This window comes from Caretta caretta, chromosome 2, assembly GCF_965140235.1.
Source record: "Caretta caretta isolate rCarCar2 chromosome 2, rCarCar1.hap1, whole genome shotgun sequence".
Taxonomy (NCBI): Eukaryota; Metazoa; Chordata; order Testudines; family Cheloniidae; genus Caretta; species Caretta caretta.
Genome location: NC_134207.1, coordinates 227,401,361 through 227,420,258, shown reverse-complemented (window position 1 = coordinate 227,420,258; position 18,898 = coordinate 227,401,361). Strand labels below are relative to the sequence as shown.

At 42.2% G+C, this 18,898-nt stretch overlaps 1 long non-coding RNA gene across 3 annotated transcripts in view; it reads left to right on the top strand.

Moving 5' to 3' along the window:
- LOC125631407 (uncharacterized) overlaps nucleotides 1-18,898 on the top strand; it is a 159,255-nt gene that overhangs the window by 89,220 nt on the left and 51,137 nt on the right. For all 3 annotated transcript variants that reach the window (XR_007354943.2, XR_007354942.2, XR_007354941.2), the window contains exon 2: nucleotides 15,190-15,328. This is a non-coding gene — a long non-coding RNA (uncharacterized LOC125631407). The remainder of the gene's footprint in view (nucleotides 1-15,189; nucleotides 15,329-18,898) is intronic.

The window sequence follows — 18,898 nt, the reverse complement described above, 5'->3', positions numbered from 1 at the left end:
AATGATTTGCCATGCATTAAGAGTGACCATTGTGTTATTTTCATAATGAGATGGCTAATGGGACTACAATATGAGCAGGCTTTGGACTGTATCTATGATAGAATCACAGAATATTAGGGTTGGAAGAGAGCTCAGGAGGTCATCTAGTCCAATCCCCAGCTCAAAGCAGGACCAACACCAACTAAATCATCCCAGCCAGGGCTTCATCAAGGTGGGCCTTAAAAACCTCTAAGGATGGAGATTCCACCACCTCCTTAGGTAACCCATTCCAGTGCTTCACCACCCTCCTAGTGAAATAGTGTTTCCTAATATCCAACCTAGACCTCCCGCACTGCAACTTGAGACCACTGCTCCTTGTTCTGTCATCTGCCACCACTGAGAACAGCCGAGCTCCATCCTCTTTGGAACCCCCCTTCAGTAGTTGAAGGCTGCTATCAAATCCCCCCTCACTCTTCTCTTCTACAGACTAAATAACCCCAGTTCCCTCAGCCTCTCCTCGTAAGTCATGTGCCCCAGCCTCCTAATCATTTTCGTTGCCCTTTGCTGGACTCTCTCCAATTTGTCCACATCCCTTCTGTAGTGGGGGGACCAAAACTGGACACTCCAGTTGTGGCCTCACCAGTGCTGAATAGAGGGGTATAATCACTTCCCTCGACCTGCTGGCAATGCTCCTACTAATACAGCCCAATATGCCATTAGCCTTCTTGGCAACGAGGGCACACTGCTGACTCATATCCAGCTTCTCGTCCACTGTAATCCCCAGGTCCTTTTCTGCAGAACTGCTGCTTAGCCAGTCGGTCCCCAGCCTGTAGCTGTGCATAGGATTCTTCCGTCCTAAGTGCAGGACTCTGCACTTGTCCTTGTTGAACCTCATCAGGTTTCTTTCAGCCCAATCCTCCAATTTGTCTAGGTCACTCTGGACCCTATCCCTACCCTCCAGTGTATCTACCTCTCCCTCCAGCTTAGTGTCATCTGCAAACTTGCTGAGGGTGCAATTCATCCCATCATTCAGATCATTAATAAAGACGTTGAACAAAACCAGCCCCAGGACCGACCCCTGGGGCACTCCACTTGATACCGGCTGCCAACTAGACATCGAGCCGTTGATCATTACCTGTTGAGCCTGACAATCTAGGCAGCTTTCTATCCACCTTCTAGCCCACCAGGTAGTAAGACAGTGCCAGTATATTTTGAGTATAATACACCTTTAAACATTTCTAATTCTAAACAAATTAGAACAAATGGGAATGTAGGGCCATCACTGGCATATCTAGTTTTGTACAGCAGTCTGTTGGGTATGTGTGTCCTCATTCTAAGGTAAGAGTCTATGTCCCTCTGAAAAAAGGATACATGGGATTTCTGAATAAGGATTCTCCCTAGCTTTGGAGAATCCAATCATGGGCACTCTACACTTAGCTGAATCATGCCCCTGAATTGTAATGGCAGCTTCAGGTGCCCATAAATCCCATGGAAAAAGTGTGGGCACAACACCATTTTAATATATGGAATGAGCATAGATAATTGGCTAAAAAACTATGCATTAATTTGATATATTAAGTATTAAATACTTTCTCGATTTAAATAGCTGATGTCAGAGCTTAATCTGGGGCACAAGGGGAAAAAATGATCTCTTGCTAAATTATCTAACCAAAGTAATAGAAAGGATCCTGCTTTCCTAATGTAAAGTTATACTGTATCATGACTCATTCAACATTAAAACAAATCATGCATTGGATAAAAGATAGAGAAAGCTCATGCTGGGCTCTAATGGAGGGGGAGTAGTACTTAAAACCAATTCCCTTAATTTGTCTCTCTATTTGATGCATTAAAGTAATTCATATACTAGTCCAAACATGATACATCATGTTGGCTACAGAAGCGTGGATTTTTATTAGTGAGAAATCTGAGGTCTAATGCTCTTTTCACCCACAGCTCTAGTGTGCTACAACACAGCTTTTAAAACGTTATGTACCTGTCTAACTAGATACAAAACTTTTTAGAAACTTGTCTGTTGCATCCTGATAGCTTTAAACTTAGTAGCCTTTCAAACACATACAACTTAGATAAATAAGCACAATAGAAGTATCTTATTAACTATGATTATTTCTTTTGTGGTAGCACCTTGGGGGCCCTCTGTTTGGACTGGAGTCCTTTTATCTATGCACCATATAAATAAATAACACAAAACCTGTCTTTCCTCAAACAGCTTACAATTTCTAAATGATTTAGAGAAAGGTGAAGAGTGGATGGAATGGGAGGACAATGCTATAATAAGTCAAGGTGCATATATAAATTAGTCAAAAGGGTGATTTCAATAGTCACAAGTTGACTCTGAGATGGAGACCAAAGAATAGGATTTTGCTGGAATAATATCCTACAAGAACCACGAGGAAAGCAATAAAATCCAAGGCAATAGATTTATTTTTACTGAGTTGAATAATGCTTTTATTGAGCCTCTCTTGGCTGCAGAGAAACAAAAGTCAGAGATCACAACCAAGGGACTCTACAAGTATGGGCCTGTTGCTGCTCCTATTGACGTCAATAGCAAAACTCCCTTGATTCAATGGGAAGAGGATCAGGCCCTTGCATATTGGAAATTGTGGCTTTATTTGCAGTGTGAAGCACTAATAAGAATCAGATCAATACCTAGATCCTTTTATTAATCTAGAGCCAAATTAAGTGCTGACATAAGCATGTGCAATTTGGTTGTCTGGTACAGAGTTTAAGCACTGAGCCACTGATCACATACCTTTTCCTGTTCTCAGATACTTGAAGTAGATGCTTTTATAAATCTTCTGTACACAGCACCTGTGGGAAATTGGCAGTGCCTGTTATTACTACTTCATAAGTTATGTCACTGGCATATCTTTGTGTGATGGGTACAAAAAAGATTTGCATTAACTAAACAGTTGCAACAGAGTGTATCTGCCTCTGACCCAGATCTTTGGCTGTGGCTGAGAAAGACACAGCACAACTTAGCCTGCAGGGTTCATCCCAAGGTTGCTGTAAGACACCTGAGCTTGGGCCAGCTGTGCTCCAGGATGGCTCCTGGTGTAAGATAGAGAACCTCAAGGCTGCTCTAAATTATGCAGGTTGCCAGCTCTTGTGTGCTTGGATGCAGGGAAGCACTAGACATGCCCCTTTTGCCGAGCCTTGACTTCTTTTATAGTCAATACAGAGATTTGTTGATGAGACTACATATGACAATTCCGTTGGGCCTTAATCCACCAAAGCACTCACACAGGTGCTTAACTTAAAGCTTGTGTGAAGTCCTGCTGTCTCCAATAGATTATTCATGTGCTTATATTGAACACGTGCTTTAGTGCTTTATTAGAGTGAGGCCTTACTATGCAAATTAAGTGTGTTTTTATCAAATGTGAAATCCAAAATTAATGGAAACAAAAACATTCTCTTACACATCTTTTACACTGTTTGTAGGAATAATGGGCCAAATTTTGGTGTTGGTCACCTGAGCTGACTTTAATAGCATTGCACCACAGCAACCAAGATCTGAATTTGGCCATTCAGATTTTACCCCTCTGTCCTGAAAAATGTAACGTAATAAATGACCTTCTCACAGACTCACATTCACTATATCTGAACAAAAAACTGCAAACGTCCACGGTCTGCCCTCTGCTATCTGTAAATTGAAAAGATTAATAAGTTACCATTGACAGAAGCAAACTGGAAGATGCTGATTCCATTCTAGCATCTTGCTCTAGGAGTTAACCATATTCTTCCTTTCTAACTGAAGGGCAGCAAATAATGCGGCAGAAAATTCAGACTTTTTACAAGAGGTGTCTTTGTAAACAACAGGGTTACACATTGTACAATCTATGCAGGAGGACCTTGTGGCCTATGCCACAGATTCCATTACCCTCTTGAACCAGGTCAAATACTGAGAGGGGTCAATGGGCCCTTCAGCCTTCTGACGCAGAATAACTTATTGCTGTGCCATGTGCTCTGCGTGGAGTCTTTCAGATGAGACTAAACAGGAAGTGCCCTTGTTTGTAAACATTTTGCTTGTTGGGGACATTCTGTGGGTGGGATGGGGCAAAAAAGTGAGGGGACACGGTGGAACAAAGTTCTCTTAGGCCAGATCTTCCACTAGAATAAAGGACCTTAAAGAGTAGTGTTAGTTTCTCCCTTGTAGTTCTAACCTGCACTGGGGCTGGTCAGCGTGGGATTAGGAAGCCACAACTAGTTCCCTGATGGTTCTTCCTCCTTCCCCCCATACTCATGGCTAGAGAAAACAATCTACAGGAGCTAATTCAGATAACAGTTAATTCAATTCACATATGAATGTATCCGATCACACCACTATAATCACATCCTGGGCACAAATTTAACTTTAGTAGGACTCAGTGGTAGGTTTCACATCTATCTGGTGCATCTGTAACATGTCTATCTGCAAGATAATGCTGATGACAGTAACTTCTGAAAGAAACATGGAAAAGTAGATTTTACAGAAACTCAAGAAGATTACTGCTTTATAAAGGAGTGTTCTTTTCATGAGCACTCTAGAAGGAAATGATAGTTTTCAAGAGTCAGATAACAGCCCAAATTTCCATGGTGTATTGTCAATAACTGTGACAGTACAAGAGGAAAAAAGTTTTATTTTAATGTCTTCTATGTACAAATTACTACTCAAGCATTTTATATTCCCACTTAAACTGTATGAGTAATATTATTGTGTAGTGATAAACATTAACATCCACGCCACTGCAAATTTATTGAAAACTCCTTTTCTAATCCCCAGTGTGCTGAACTGCTTGTATTACGGACAGGTCTTTTCAGAAATGGGGTTTGAGTGGTTATAGCGATATCACTTTCCTACATTTATCTGTGGCCTGTTTGGTTAGCATGCTCTGCATTATTAAAAAATCTGACATAGTTCCAGAGCTAAGGAATTGTACACATTCAGATCCTATTAGCATGGCTATGTTAAACCACAATAGTTGTTTCCCATTTTGCTTTAATGGAATGTTGTGTTTTATTAATTACAGTGAGATCATTAATATTTTTTGTGTCAAGCCAGTTTGTTTGTATAAAACATTTTCAGCAATTTGTTCATGAAGCTGAACTTGGGAATGTTGTTCTGCATTCTGCATGTTTGACACAAGCTGAGCTGTAAAAGCATAAATGTTTGATATTGCTCTGCTGGGAAATATGTTTCTACTTAGCTGTTTTTTTGGAGTATGAGTGGGAGAAGCATTCCATGTTAAGTTAGTTTTTTTGTCACAAAAACCAAATATGAGTTTGCATTACCATTATGTTAACAGCATGGTTAAAACTATTAAGTCCCCCCCGCTTTTCTGTAACTTCCCTCCCGCATCCCTTTTGAAAACAGAGGTAGTAGTAATCATTACACTTAGAGATTCTGCAACTAGAACACACTTACTTTGTATTTACCCGTGTTGTTGATGTCTTGTCCTCTAGAAACAGTTTGTAGGGGGATTAAATGTTCATACAAGGTATTTGGCAGCCCTGCAAACTAAAGCTGTTCTGTCTTTCACATAAGGGGCTAGTGGATGCACATAGATACATAACTTACATTACATAATTAATTACAATCCTAAAGTAATTTTGTACAAAATTCTTGTTGTTACTTTGGTCTTAATCATTATTAGGTGTCAATGGAAAGACAAAGAGTACCATCTAGTAGCTGAATTTTTAGAGAACACCACTGTGGCAGACCTGGTTGAAAACAATGCTTAGTGGCACCTTCCATGCTATAAGAAGTGCACTTGTACACTGAATTTGGCAAGTTTGGCGAGAAAAATACACTGAGCTTCAGGAACAGTTGATGTAATCAGGACAAATTCCAGCTGTGAGTGATACTTGCCTTATATTAGGTCCCATGGCATGCATTTCAAGAATACCTGCTTCTTCTGCAGTATGCTGGAAGCCCGAAAGCATCCATTAAGCACAATTTCAACACATATGAAACAGGTGGGAAACTGTATGAAGCAATCACTCTTAGCAAGAACGTTATGTGGAAAGTAAAGTTAAGTGGATGCATTGCCCCAAAAGATGCCCACACTTAAAATATTGCATATCGCATCGAGGGTAACACATTGCATTCTTGTGTGACTCAGCTGGAGTTCATAAATTGCCTCGCAGAGGCTCTGATGGCTGGGACAGTGGTGGCTATGGCCAATGCAGAGGCTAAGTACAGAGAAATATGTGCTTTGGACAGGATTGAAGAGGAACAAATGCTTAGCAGAAAGACTCTTAAAGCACTTATTGAAGATGAACTGTGGGATATGAATGTAATTTTTAGCAATCCTATCCACAAAAATGAATCACAGCACATATCCTTGAAAGCTGCTAAAGTGGAAGAAATCGCTGATGTGAGGACTCTGTTTGCAGCTGCTAAACTTTGTTGTCCTGCAGTACATGGTTTCAGGGATCAATGCCAATGCCAAACTTGAAAAAAACAATACTGCATAACCTCTATTACTTCTTTACCTGGTGCACTGGTGGTTGCAGTGACTTCCAGTACCAGCAAGTCTGACAGTAAGCTAGTGGAACACAAGGCTGCCATTTTCTCACAAAGCCTCATGTACAAGTGCTTGAGTGAAATGCAGGTTTGCCACACATACATGACAACTTTGTGGAACATGCGTAATCTACCTTGCTGGAAGAGTTTTGTCATCACACGGCATAACAAAGCTGGTGCCTTGCTCTGTTCAGTGGAGTTTCTTCGTGGTTCCCATGAGAAGGTTGACATTAAAATTATCTTGCATGCCATTAGTGCCACAGAGAAAAGAACTACTAAACTCCGGATTTTTGCACATGACACAGATGTTCTAGAGCTCTCTGTGACATGGTAGGTAAGACTTCCACAAGATTCTGTTTTTGTGCCTGCTGCTGGGGGACATTAAAAGACGTGTCACTGCTGGGAGGTAACACTACTGGAAGGCAGGCTGGAAAGACCAAACTATCTTACTGGAGGGCCTTTGATTCAGCCTCCAAAGACTCTCTCCTCACTCTGAAGGTGCTCAGAGTGGCTGAGACAGACACTGATGAGGCCATAAACGCACTGAAGGCATTCGTACACTGAGTTTACTATTCGAAGACCAACATTACAACACTTGCAGAGCTACTTTGGTGGACGTTTTCCAACAAGCAGAAAAATGGGGAAAAATTTCCACTGACAAGGGGCACATTTATACCTGCTATCAAAAGGGCAAATTATCAAGCTATTTAATGGCTCTGGGATGATTGAGCACATCCAAAACTATCCTCCTCGATCAGGCATAGCTGAGTCTTGGAGGATCTCCTGATCACATCAGGTACGCATGAATTACCATGAGCTTTCAAATCAATCCTTCAGCTAAACAAATGCTTATTTGCATAGACCAGATGCTCACTACCATGCAAATGTTTGGCCAGAAGCCTGCCTTGTATGGAGATGTATGAGTGCAGCATGGATGAGGATCAGGGTGATAACATGTCTAGCAGTGGTGCCCTAGATGGAGATGACACTATTGATTAGTTTGATGGATAAATGTTTTCAATTTTGCATGTCAAGGATCACTTCCCTGGGATTAACAAAAGTCAGTGCATCCCTTTGTTAAAGTATAATTAAAGGTTGCCACATCACAAAGGGTGACACCATTGAAATTATGTTTCCATAGATTTTTATGAATCAAATGACACCTCTCTTACCTATCATTAACTTGCTCATGGAATGAGATTTTACTGCATTATGCTCTAAGACCAATGCTAGCAGCTACTCCTTGCTAGCCTCTGGCCTCCTGCTAGACTCTCTTCTTAAGAGTAGGCAGAAACAATCTCTTCTATCTGAGATACAAATTCAATTAGTCTTCTCCCTCATGGAGCATATTCTCATCTTCCCACTTTTCCCTTCTTCACACCCTAAGGAGTAGGGAAAGAAGAGATCCACTTTCATCAGATGGGGGGGTGGAGATCTTCACTGCGGATAACAGAACCTTGAAGAGATCTGATCAGTGGATGTGGCATGGAGGTCTTCTGGAGGTAAGTAGGAATAAGTTGATGGAAACAAAGGAATTGGGGTAACTAGAGATGGGGGAGATCTGCACAAGGGGGAGCAAAAGAGAGATAGTGAGAGAGTAAAAAATGGGAGGAGAGACGGAAAATAATATGAAGAGGGGAATAAAATAGCAAGAGAGAAATGCACTTTTAAGGACAGAATTTATATGAACAGTTTTATATTTATGCCACTACATTTTATTGATGCCCTGATAAACAAGGGGGAACAAAGCCCTAAATGGGAAACTCTGGCTCATTTGCAACTTGCAGTGTAGCAAGACTTTCTTGGCTCAGTTTAGCCTGGGGAGTGGTTGGGGAGCAGAGGTTTCAAGCTAGCAGTGGCTCCGGAATGGGGATGCAAGCATGAGAGTCTTGTCTGAGCACTGACTGCAAGTCATTTAGTGTATCTTCATGCCAATTTATACATGAAAATAGTTGTATGAAATTACTGCTGGTGTAGCCCATTGTTACAGAATTAAGTTTCAGAATATATGCACAAAATGAATATTACATAGTTCATGCTATGTTCTATGCACAGTATGCAGTACTGAACATTTCATGAGACAGAGAGTGAAATTTTAATGTGCTAACAGAGGTCAGGTTTTCAACATGCTATTGCTAAACTACTATTGCCACAATTATGATAAAGAGGACGTGCCGATACAATTGTTGCTGCACAAACATGTCTTATCAGTTGAACTTCTGTATCAAAAAACAAAGGAATGCATGTAGTACAGATAACTTATGTTAAAAGTGCATGCCCATGCGCTTCTTGCAGGCTTGCCCCTTTAGATTAGAGCTGCAAAATTCAGATCCAGATTCTGAACTCTGAAAAATCTGCCGGTTTGTTTCTGGCTAATATACAAATTGGGACCACCCAGCCTGGTGTAGATTCTGTCCTCTAGCTCTCTCAGAACTCAAGAGCTCATGTCTGGGGTTTTGGTTTAGGTATTTGCTAGGTTAAGATGGCAAGTCTTATCTTTAGTGGAAACCAAAATAAACCCGTTGAATTAAATGGGAGCGACACAGAGACCTCTGAGGGAGGAATTTAGATCATTCTGTTTAATAATTCACTTTAGAACTGCCCTAATCATTTGTCACATTGTTGTGAACTGCTTTCTGTACTGATTTCACATCAAGTTGTATGGACTTATGCTACTACCAACCTCGTAAGGCCAATGCAGAGACAAATTCAAAATCTTGAACTAGCAATTTGCGACACTGCCTAGTAGTTCTGAAGTCCATCAGTGAACAGATTATACTGCTGTATTGGGTCTGGCTCCTGTGGAAGCCAATGGAAAAACTTCTGTAGACTTCACTAGCAACAGGATTGGACCCTGAATGTTTTTTCCACCTCTGAGATATACTCTTGATCATTAAGGGTTTTTTAATCAAATTTAAAATGAAGTGCTGTCAGAATGGATATCTACTTATTACATTTCCTACTGTTAACACAATGTATATGTTGGCTCCAAGGAATTGTTAGAGAAGTACAGACCATATTGATCTTTCTATTTCCTTGTAGCTCAGAAATTAAAGTCCATTAAAACAAAAACAATTTTTGTTAGCGGTTAAAGGTTGTTGGACATGAGAAATATTTGCCTACAGTAGCACTGGCTCTTTTAATAACTGTGTCTAGGGTTGAAGAATAATCAATACTCTGTGAAAACACCAATGTCTCCAACAGCAAATACTAAAGAACATTAATCAATGGAGAATCTACAAAAATATGGCTTGTTTATTTTTTCCCTCTTTCCAAACAGACACATTTCTTAACTCTATTTTGTCCAGGATCAGGGTTTGGAAAATGTAGCTGTTTACTATCTTGTCATCATCTTTTGGTGTGATCTTTCTAGGGGTCTCAGCATCTCCTAACTGACCCTCCTCAGTTTGTTTTCAATTAGATCAATTCATGGACCTTCACCTTAAATTGAGTTTATCAGCCCTTCAATTCCAGAGCTTACAGTCTTCTTCTGTCTCCTTATTGTTTTCTCAGAAGCAGCCTGGTGCAGGGCTGTTGCCCCTTTGCTATCTCAGGCCTCCTCTTCCCTCTCTGTTCTCTCACCTTTATAGCCATATTGGGATCCAGGAAGTGGGCGGGCAAAGCCCACCCACTGCTAAAGGATCCCCCCCCAGCCTAAGGGGCGGGGTCCACAGGACCTGGAAAACCAAATAATTATGAGGGACAACTAATGAATAACAGGGATAGGAGTGCGGTCAAAGGGTCAAATGAAGGGAACCGGACGGGGACACTGAGCAGAGAACCCCGGACAGCGCCCACTGCTCCTCAAAGTCGTCAAGGGAGTAGGTGGACTCTCAGCTTTATAGCTAGGGTGACCAACTAATAAGCATGAAAAATCAGGACAAGGGGGAATATAAGACAAAGCCCCAAATATCAGGACCATCTCTATAAAATTGGGACATCTGGTCACCCTATTTATAGCAGCTTTTGTTTTCTCTATTGGTCACAGCTGTGGGTGCTTGTCTCCATGATTGGCAGTTCTGGCTGCTGTGTGGGAGTGTGATCAGGCTGCTTGCCTGCAACCAGGAGACACCTTCCTCTCCCTTCTGCCTATGCTCAGTATGGGGCTTGTAACCCCCATTACATAGCTGCAGGATTAAACCTACTGATCTAGTCATGGGTAGATAGGAATGAAAGGGAAGGAGGCTCTGTTGTAAGAAGCCAAACTCTCCTTTCCTCCCATCAACCCCAGCTGCAGGAAATTGGAAGGGTTCTTTCTGTGTCTTTTGATGCCTCCATCTAAATCCTCCTAGCTGTCATGCTGGGGTGGTTGTATGATATTTTACCCCACCCTGAATCTGAGGGTAAGGTCTCTATTACTTTGATTCAGGATCCTAGCTGTTCTAAAAAGGGTCAAGAAAGAGGTTCCATTATTCTGCCCCTTTCAGTGGGTTTTTTTGCGTGGGTCTTCTTCCATGAATATTTCCTACCTCTGCTGCTGAAAAAGAGTAAAGGAGAGCATTTTTTCTAATGAAAAACCATTACAGAGCAGTATTATGGAGCAGTGGTAAAAACTTTTGATCATTCTTCCCATTTAAGGTCAAGACAAAGCCTTTTCAAATGATCTATGAAAAATGCAGCCAACAGGTGCAACCATGAGTTTTGGAGGAAGACAGTTTTTAGGGGAACAGTAGAGGCATAAGTGAAGCATTAAATATGGCTTTGCTAAAACAGTCTGACAGCCGGAAAAACTGATGGAAATGTAAAACTTTGATCTTTTTTCACATTACAACTGGTTCACCTTGCTTTTTATTTTTGATTTTGTTACTGAAGATGGGACCAACTGCTTCATTGCATAAATAGCAATATTTATTGATGATTTACTGAAACATCACCCTGAGAAAAACATGATTTTGCTCAGGCTGAAACTGTGTCATAGTTACAGTAAAGATGGTGTTCAAGTGGTCAAAATGGCAAAATCTCCTTCCTCCATATCTGCAAATTCTCAAACATGTAAAAATCAAAGTTCACATTCAGAAAGTAAAAATGAAAAGCTTGTTACTGCTCTAGTGCGACAACTTACACCATCATTTTTTATTTTTTCATTGCCTGGTGCTTTGCCTAGGTGGAGGAATCATCATATTTGTGTCTAGTCATGTAAATCACTTCTTAAAATTCAGATCTATGAATTATGACCACTGGTCTGACATGCTGTTTATTGCATCTGAATAATGTATTTTGGGTGGCCTCCCTCTTCACAGCTACCTTCCATGATGACTTTTATAAAACATGCCCGACCTATCCTGCACATCCCCCAAGTATAAGGTAAAATACACTAATTAGTAAGCTGATTAATTGATTTAAACATCAAGGATAACTATTAATCTGATTCATGATAAGTTTACATGAAGTACTATCTTTTCTTACAATCAGTTGCAGCAATATCAATGGGATCACTTGTGGATCAATTTACTGTTCGGCATGAATTAGATTATTGCAAGTTAGCCCTGTAATACTGTGATTTCGGCTGATAGGAGCACCTATGAATGTCTCCTGAGTCTTCATTATAAGATGCTGTTCTTTCAGTTGCTTATAACTTTGCCTAGCTCTCACCATTGAGTCTGAAATTTTACATGCTGGGTGTCTGCCTCAGGCTGAATTTTTTGGGGAAAAGTTCAGGCAACACTTCTGCAGCTGCGAGTGCTCAGCACTTCTGCATATCAGATCCCAGGGTATCTAGTTGGGTAACCAGAAAATGAGGAAGACACAAACAGTGAGCAATGCTGAACAGTTTGGTTTGAAGTGACTTGCCCAGCATCCCATGGCAACACTGTGGTGCGGAGGCAGGGATGGAATCCAGTTCTGTAGGGCAGTATTCAGGTGCCTTAACCTTGAGACTGTCCCTCCTCTTCCTGAAATCCCCTGCTTCATTCACTACTCACCTTCCAACTTCTGCAACAAATGAGGCAGGAGTCCTACAGATAGGTTTCCTTCAATACACAACCCTGATTCATCCCCAAAGCAGGTCCATCCTGTGTACTGAATGAGGTCCATCCTGTGTGTTAGAGGGGGTGGACTAATGTGTGATAATGTAATTAAAGGGTATATCAAAATGCATATATTCAAAGGAGCTGAATTAAGGTTGCATAGGCAACTTTAATGCGGACATTTCCTAACTTTGGAGTGCTTGACTTTGCAACCGTGATGTTCTTTTCACATCATTTTTATCGTGTAATGTAAATCATCATTGGTTCCTGCTGCTGTTAGTGACACAAACCTTCTGTTTAAAGCCATATACTATGGCTTGTTTCTAGTATCAAACTTTTCAAATATCAATTTGCTGTGCTCATTTCATTTTGTATTTATAATTATTCATTATAAATGTAATATTTAAGTGTAATATTTAATCAAACTACTTTTAACTCACAAAAACACCAGCAGAACTCCCAGCAAGACCTATAGAGGCTTCACAAAGAGCTATAGTTCATTCAGAAGCAAAAGATGTCCATTTAATAAAAAGTCAAAAACATGCACACTCTGAAATGAACAGTGATGCCTTGAGGGCTGGAAGAGGCCAGAGAGAAACATGTATCAAAAGGAGAAAAGGGAAAATAGGGTAAAAAAGGAGCAGAGAGCTGCAAGGAAGTGTGTGTGTGTGTGTGTGTGTGTGTGCTGTGGGGACTGAAAGAATTCATTTCCTACTCACAGACCCCAGTTCAACTAGGTACTTAAGGATGTGGGTAGTCCCATGATTAGGGCCCCACCAAATTCACGGCTCATTTTGGTCAATTTCATGGTCAGAGTATTTTTAAAATGGTAAATTTCATTATTTCAGCTATTTAAATCTGAAATTTCACTGTGTTGTAATTGTAGGGGTTCTAACCCAAAAAGGAGTTATGGGGAGGGATCGCAAGATTATTGTAGGGGGGTTGCAATATTGCTACTCTTACGTCTGCGCTGCTGCTGGCAGAGGCACGGCCTTCAGAGCTGGGCAGCTGGAGAGTTGCGACTGCTGGCCAGGAGCCCAGCCTTGAAGGCAGAGCCACTGCCAGCAGCAGCACAGAAGTAAGGGTAGCATGGTATGGTATGTCACCCAGCTCTGAAGTCAGCACAGAAGTAAGGGTGACAATACCATGATCCGCTAAAATAATCTTGTGACCCTCCTGCAACTCCGTTTTGGGTCAGGAACCCCCAGTTTGAGAAATGCTGTTCTTCCCCATGAAATATGTATAGTATGTGGTAAAAGCACACAAAAGACCAGATTTCTTGGGGGGAGACCAGATTTCATGGTCCGTGATGCTTCTTAGCCTCCCATGATCACTCTGTGGCTCTTATTTTTTCCAAAGGTGTAATGACAAATATTAATTTGAAATGTCTTCTCCTGAAGGCAAGTCTACACTAGAGTGCTACGTCGGTGCAGGTGCACTGATGCAGCTGTGCGCTGTAGCGTGTCTGGTGAAGACTCACTATGCCGATGGGAGAGCACTCTCCCATTGGCATAATTAATGCACCTCCACAATAGGCAGAAGCTATGTCTGCAGGAGAGCATCCACTGCTGACTTAGCATTGGTGTGGACAGCGCTTATGTCGATGTCACTTACATTGCTAAGGGGGGTGTCTTTTTCATATCCCAAGCGACTTAAGTTACATCGACTTAAGCAGTAGTGTAGACCAGCCCTAAGAGATTACAGACTGATCTAGCAAGGGGATGGGTTGAAAAGATGGAAGAGGTCTCTTCTATTTCTAACTGCATAATTCTATCCCACTTTTTCAAAATATTCAAATATGAAATCACTCACAGCTGAATTTCAAATGATCGAAACCAGCTATTAGCTACGTTGCCGCATCACATTCATATTTTGTAATGTATTGAATATAAAAAATTGCTAGTTTTTTCACCACCTACTGGTGAAAATAGCAATTCCTGTATTTGTAGCAAACAGAAATCCTGCCTCTTATAAAACAAAAACTTTAATGAAAAGGGAGTAATTTGTAACTTGCATTATCACACTGAGTTTGGTAATAGATGTAAAATAGTGCCTTATAATCATATATAATCATATATAATCATTTGTATATATATATATATATATATATATATATATATATACAAATATAATCTGACAGATGATATTTTTTACTTTGTTCCTATCAAATATTAAATGTCATTTTCATGCTTCAGTTAACTTCCTCCAAATAGCTGGGAGCATGATACAAATATGCATAGCACAAAGTTTTGTTAAATGAAGCCTACATAATCCTAACTAGAATTTGGAGAAATTAAACCTACTGTTTTTATAGAAAACACATGAAAATTAATTATTCAATATTTACCTGTTTCTATCACTTCTCCATTTGTAAAAGGTAAGCTAAGTCACTCCTAAAGAGTGCTACAAAATTAAAGTAAAATTGTCCATACTATGAGATATTTTGATATGCTTCTGTCATGTCACCTTTGTCTCCATCCTATTTATTCTGTCATCACTGAAAACTCAAACAGGGATCTGAAAGTCAAGCAATCATTCTTTTTATTACTCCAAGGAGCTCACATTCTAAAGACAAACAGGCAGAGTCAGGAAAAGGAGAACAAGATGAGTTAATCTTATTAAATTGCACAAATTGCATCTATATAATGTGAAGACTAATGTGATATTTCAACATTCTGTGATAGAACCGTATTAGTAATTACAATTACTCATCTTTTGAAGGACAGTTTGGAAATATCAGGAGAACCTGCAACAGAAGAAGCTATTCTTAGACTAAAGCCTCCATGAACATGAAGACCTGGAGAGGCAAATTTACAGCTTGAGTGGTGGGATATGGAGTAAATGAAACGTGTAAGCAGAAGTAAGTTTGTCGCTTGTTTGAGTCTTCCTTTTACACTGCTTTGTATGAGCTTAAGAAAGGAAGAAGTCTTGCTGTATGTTCTAGCTTTCATATAGTCATTAAAACTTGTTTTGAGCAGTCTTTTATTTTAACGTGTGATCTGGTCAGATGAAAAAGACAACTCATCACTGAAAGCTGGAAACAGGCTGTGCATTAGAGGAAATTCAAGAATGTACAAACATTATAGATAATATTGTGTACTGGTATGATTGGGTATTTCAGGCGTGTTTTCTTTCTGTAGCACTTACAGTTGGCTATTATATGCTGTGACAGGGTAAGGCCAGATGGCTATAGGAGAGTAATCTTATTGGGATCCAGGAAGTGGGCGTGCAAAGCCCGCCCACTACTAAAGGATCCCCCCCAGCCTAAGAAGGGGGTCCACAGGACCTGGAAAACCAAATAATTATGGGGGACAACTAATGAACAACAGGGACAGGAGTGCAGTCAAAGGGTCAAATGAAGGGAACTGGACGGGGACACCGAGCAGAGAACCCCGGACAGCACCCACTGCTATAGGAGAGTAATCCTATTGGGATCCAGGACGTGGGCGGGCGGAGCTCGTCCACTACGAAAGGAGCCCCCCCCAGCCTAAGGGGGAGATCCACAGAGCCTGGAGAGCCAATTAATTACGGGGGACAACTAATGAAAAACAGGGACGGGAGTGCGGTCAAAGGGTCAAACGAAGGGAACCGGACGGGGACACCGAGCAGAGAACCCCAGACAGCACCCACTGCTATAGGAGAGTAATAGAAGGCAGATATGTTAGCCCCAGGCTAAGTAGATCCCTTTTCCCTGGGTAAGGTAACAGGGAAGGTTTTTTTTTTTTTTTTTTTTGAAACAGAAAAGAAATTTATTTGTAACAGTTACAGAGAATACAAAAGGATAAAGAAAAACTTAGCAACAAAACAACGCAATCAGAAGGTATAACACAACAGCTTTCAGGAGGGAGAGGTGTTCAGGTTAGCCCAGGCCCAGAGCGGGGGGGCTTCCTCGACACTCGTGGTCTTCCACCCTCCTGAGTTACCTGGTGGCCTAGAGCGGGGGGGCTTCCTCGACACTCGTGGTCTTCCACCCTCTCGAGTTACCTAGTGCCACGCCCAGGGTCACCGACCCTCCCTCTCCTGAGAGTGCCCGACAAGATGGGCACGGCTGCGGGGTGGGTGGTTGGGAGGGAGGGGGGTACACCCATGTATTATAGGACCCCTCTTAAAAGACAGTAATGATGGTATTCACAGCAACTAACGGCTGTGGCTGGCGGCTCTCGCTCTTTCCCTCAATCAGAGGGTCAGACGGAGGGAACCGGACGGGGACACCGAGCAGAGAACCCCAGACAGCACCCACTGCTATAGGAGAGTAATAGAAGGCAGATATGTTAGCCCCAGGCTAAGTAGATCCCTTTTCCCTGGGTAAGGTAACAGGGAAGGTTTTTTTTTTTTTTTTTTTTTATTGAAACAGAAAAGAAATTTATTTGTAACAGTTACAGAGAGTACAAAAGAATAAAGAAAAACTTAGCAACAAAACAACGCAATCAGAAGGTATAACACAACAGCTTTCAGGAGGGAGAGGTGTTCAGGTTAGCCCAGGCCCAGAGCGGGGGGGCTTCCTCGACACTCGTGGTCTTCCACCCTCCTGAGTTACCTGGTGGCCTAGAGCGGGGGGGCTTCCTCGACACTCGTGGTCTTCCACCCTCTCGAGTTACCTAGTGCCACGCCCAGGGTCACCGACCCTCCCTCTCCTGAGAGTGCCCGACAAGATGGGCACGGCTGCGGGGTGGGTGGTTGGGAGGGAGGGGGGTACACCCATGTATTATAGGACCCCTCCTAGAAGACAGTAATGATGGTATTCACAGCAACTAACGGCTGTGGCTGGAGGCTCTCGCTCTTTCCCTCAATCAGAGGGTCAGACGGAGGGAACCGGACGGGGACACCGAGCAGAGAACCCCAGACAGCACCCACTGCTATAGGAGAGTAATAGAAGGCAGATATGTTAGCCCCAGGCTAAGTAGATCCCTTTTCCCTGGGTAAGGTAACAGGGAAGGTTTTTTTTTTTTTTTTTTTTTTTTTTTTTTTTTATTAAAACAGAAAAGAAATTTATTTGTAACAGTTACAGAGAGTACAAAAGGATAAAGAAAAACTTAGCAACAAAACAACGCAATCAGAAGGTATAACACAACAGCTTTCAGGAGGGAGAGGTGTTCAGGTTAGCCCAGGCCCAGAGCGGGGGGGCTTCCTCGACGCTCGTGGTCTTCCACCCTCCTGAGTTACCTGGTGGCCTAGAGCGGGGGGGCTTCCTCGACACTCGTGGTCTTCCACCCTCTCGAGTTACCTAGTGCCACGCCCAGGGTCACCGACCCTCCCTCTCCTGAGAGTGCCCGACAAGATGGGCACGGCTGCGGGGTGGGTGGTTGGGAGGGAGGGGGGTACACCCATGTATTATAGGACCCCTCCTAGAAGACAGTAATGATGGTATTCACAGCAACTAACGGCTGTGGCTGGAGGCTCTCGCTCTTTCCCTCAATCAGAGGGTCAGACGGAGGGAACCGGACGGGGACACCGAGCAGAGAACCCCAGACAGCACCCACTGCTATAGGAGAGTAATAGAAGGCAGATATGTTAGCCCCAGGCTAAGTAGATCCCTTTTCCCTGGGTAAGGTAACAGGGAAGGTTCCCGAACAATCAGGAACCTTCTGGAGACAATTAAGACAGACAGGCTGATTGGCTGCAAGTGTTCTAATCAAGAAGCTGCTAGAATCAATGAAGGCAGGCTAATCAGGGCACTTGGGTTTAAAAAGGAGCTCCCTTCAGTTTGTGGTGTGGGTGAGGAGCTGGGAGCAAAGAGGCACTAGGAGCTGAGAGTAAGAACGCAGACTGTTGGAGGACTGAGGTGTACAAGCATTATCAGACACCAGGAGGAAGGACCTATGGTGAGGATAAAGAAGGTGTTGGGAGGAGGCCATGGGGAAGTAGCTCAGGGAGTTGTAGCTGTCACACAGCTGTTCCAGTAGGCACTCTAGACAGCTGCATTCCACAGGGCCCTGGGCTGGAACCCGGAGTAGAGGGCGGGCCTGGGTTCCCCCCAAATCCTCCCAACTCCTGGTCAGACACAGGAGGAGTCTACCTGGACTGTGGGTTCAGTAAAACGGCCAAGCTGAGGGCTGCTGTGAAGCTCCAAGGCGAGAAAATCCGCCAATAAGCGCAAGACCCACCAAGGTAGAGCAGGAACTTTGTCACAATGCCTAGTGCATGCATGTTCCCCAAGACTGGTTAATTCTCCCACATTAGCTAAATGGCTGATCAGATTATTTGCATTGTTTATCATTGCCAGCAGAAGTAGACTAATGCTCTGGACTAATATGCAACAACCAGTCACACTTATTTTGACTGATTGCTGGCTAACAAATGCTTTAGGCTGCTCAGCATTTAGATGCAGGCAGGTATATAGCTCTTTAAATATTTATTTAATGAAAATGTATTAATGCCATCAAGTAAAACAGGGGAATGGAACTAAAAAAAACCCTAATATAAAAATGTG